We start from the raw sequence: 3,308 nt of genomic DNA on the forward strand, positions 1-3,308 counted from the left end.
GTGCATAAGGACAAGACAACAACAATCGTGCTAAGCAAGCTTCCTTTGATCGCTGAATGCTGAAATGACCTGAAGGTCTCATCATCATTCGCTGAAGCTTGAGTAGTCTTCACACATATGTAGACAGACTTGTAATCACTGAATACCTCTTCAGATCACGTACTCGTCAGTCTCTAATCTTCAGTTTCAGTCTTCGACGTTTACTGAAGGTTCTTTGGTGTGAGTGTTGTCTTCTTGAAGTATTGCTGTCTCTGATAGAATTGCAATGCAAGTTCTTCAACGATTACTGAACATACTCAGTGAAGATCGCTGGAATTGAAAATACAGAAACATAAATACAACGTAGAAGTGAAAAGGGATTATCATCAAATCACTAGTGAGAGAGGATCAATAATCTCCCCCTATTTGATGATAACAAGATAACATAAAGAAGGTTATCTTATCAAATAATAATAAGGAAAAGTTACATATAAAGTACATGTCTTTTTTTACTATTTTGGGATCTTTTTCAGTTAATCAGTCTCAGCTTGAAAATTTCCATAAGTTATATGTAAGAAAATTGCAAGTACGGTAACTGAAACTGAAAGCTTATTCACTGACTTATAGATTGTCAGCGAATGTGAAAAGTAACATCAGAACTCATAGACTTGTGTCCCTATTACCTATTTTTAGGGATCTTTTTCAGTGAAGTACATGGAATACTCATTTTATTAATCATAGAAAATATTACAAGTATTACAGTACATGTCCGGAACTTACAGAATATAAGTACAATCACTGAAAGTAGACATAGTACATGAAGTTACAAGAAAAAGTGGATTGTTGTTACAAAGTGAAACTATTCTAGAGCTCTTAGATCTATGTACCCAGGTACATTTTCACCAAGTTTTCTTCGACGTAGGAATTCCATTCGTATCTTCAGATCTACGACTTTTCCAGGCATGCTATCATCTATCCAGAGCAAAAGATAAACCAAATGATCCATTGGACATAGATGTAGCTCTGACATTCTCTGAAATCTGACTTCACCTTCATAGTCAAGGAATATAACTCCTAACTTAAGTTTAAAATGCACATAGTTGGGTGTATAGGGACCCTTATCTGGCAAGTCAAGATTCAGCATAGAAATGTATGTACTCTTATGACCCTTCAGGACTTCATCTAAGGAGAACCTTGTTTCATGTTCGTTCCTTAGGAATGGTCCATCATTAGGATCAGAGAGCTTGAGTTTCTTCTTCCCACCCTTCTTCAGAGTTGGCTTGTCAGGGACCTTGACATACCTGGACATCCTTTTKATAAGCTCGCTGATRGTGTCCTCGATAAGTGTCTTGTGTCTCGACTTGGATTGCTGAATGGCTTGTCTGATCTCCATCCATTCACTGAATCCATAACGGCATAGGTAGGAAGGATACTCAGTAACAGCATCAAGATTGTCCCTGGTGATGAGCATTGAGACCAGCGTTCCACTGTCTTTAGAACGTCCGCTGATGCTGACACTGATAATCGGGCGGGGACTGATTCTCTTTTTCAGCTTGGCTTCGCTCCATCGTTTGTCTTCTTCCATCAGCTTCAGATTCTTTTCATGCTCACCTTCTGCAATCGAAAGAAGTTTAGCTTGGGCTTGGACAACATTCACCGTTTTCTTGGACTTTTTCTTGGGAAGGACTTTTTCAGCTAGTGACTTGGCCATCTTCAAGATGTCTTCAGTCTGCTTCTTTTGAAGCTCTAGCTCTTCTTCAGCCCTTAATGCCTCGAGTCTTTCAGCTTCAGATAAGAAGTCAAACTCACCACCACTACAGGTACGAAGAGGGATTTTTACTCTAGTCTGGTCGAGTGACTCCTTCAGCTGAGACATCTGCTGGTCGGTAGGAGCACAAGAAATGGGTTGATCAGGTACCCACTCCAGTCGACCGCAGGTTGTTGATGGAATATGAAGTTGATAAGTTGAAGTAATCACTACCTGAGAGGTAGAGTCTTCAAACAAAGGTTGTTGAGGGAAAGTGAACAATACCTTCAAGTTACCTTATTTAGCGACCGCCTTGCCTTTCGACTTGGGGTCCTGGTTTCCTGATGAAGTCGATTCATCTTGCGTTTGCTCCCCCTTGGGATGCGGAATCCCCCAGAGTAACACCTTCGGTGACTGTTGATGGCTTCTGGAACTTGATGATAAAGTCATCTTCATCATCATCGTCGTCGTAGCCATCTAAATCATTTTCGGTGTCTGGAATGGTAGGTTCATCATCGTCTTCATCATCATCATCTTCATTTTCATCATCATCAGCAGCAGCAGTGATGGTATGGGCATCATCCCTAGGGATGGCATCGACATCCTCAGCTGGAGCAACTTCGGTGGTCGGGATTACAGGAGCAGCAACCGCTTCATCTCTGAGAGCCTCAGCTTCAGCTGCAACTGAAGTTGATACTGGACCAACAGCCTGAGAAGGAGTAAGCATAGCATTAGATGATCCACCAGCATTGGACCTCATCTCCCCCTCTCTGGCTACGACTTGAGAGAATTGGCCAGAGAGTTCGTCCAAGCGCTGACTTTGGAGAACCATTATATCCTCTAGCCTTTGCAAAACACTGGCTAGAGTTGTCGTTGCCTCACGCATCTCATGGAGCTGGGCGCGATCACTGGCAGAGAAAGAAGGAGGGATCACTGGAGCTGGTTGACGAACAACATCCAGGATCTGTTGAAGAAGGCCAGTCTGCTGATCAATAATAGCCTGAGCAACGTCAGCCCTGCTGTGAAGAATAGCAATGGTATCGGTGTTGGCTTGAACAACTTGTTGGAGAATATGGAGATGACTTTGCACTTCTTGAACGTCTGCCTGGATGGCAAGGAAGTTCGCATCAAGATCACCTTGGCGGGGCATCTCTTGGTGGACTTTGTTAATCCTGCAGAGGACGGTGTCAACGGCTGGAAGGAGAAGTTTGACGTCAGATGCCATATCATAGTCATCATCAATGTATTCATCTTCTCTATCATCTTTCTCTCTTTCTTCCTTTTCCACTTCCTGAGCATCAGACTGATGCAACAAAGAAGGACCTGCAAAAGGATAAGTGTGAGCTGAGGGGTCAAGGTTAGAAGAAAAGAAAGGGTAGGAAGATGGAATACCTGAGGGGCCATCAGTAACATCTAAAGGATTGTCACTGGTGCGTATGCTGAGGAGCATCGAGAGAAGCAACCTCAGGTCCAGTGGTGCGTGTCTCAGTATCAGGAAGGACAGTCGCTGATACATCATGGATATGTGTAAAGACCAAGGAAGGAGGAGAAGAGAAAATGGTTGAGAAGAGACGTGGGTGTT

Source organism: Cynara cardunculus (assembly GCF_001531365.2).
Source record: "Cynara cardunculus var. scolymus isolate 2C chromosome LG 6, CcrdV1, whole genome shotgun sequence".
Classification (NCBI taxonomy): Eukaryota; Viridiplantae; Streptophyta; class Magnoliopsida; order Asterales; family Asteraceae; genus Cynara; species Cynara cardunculus.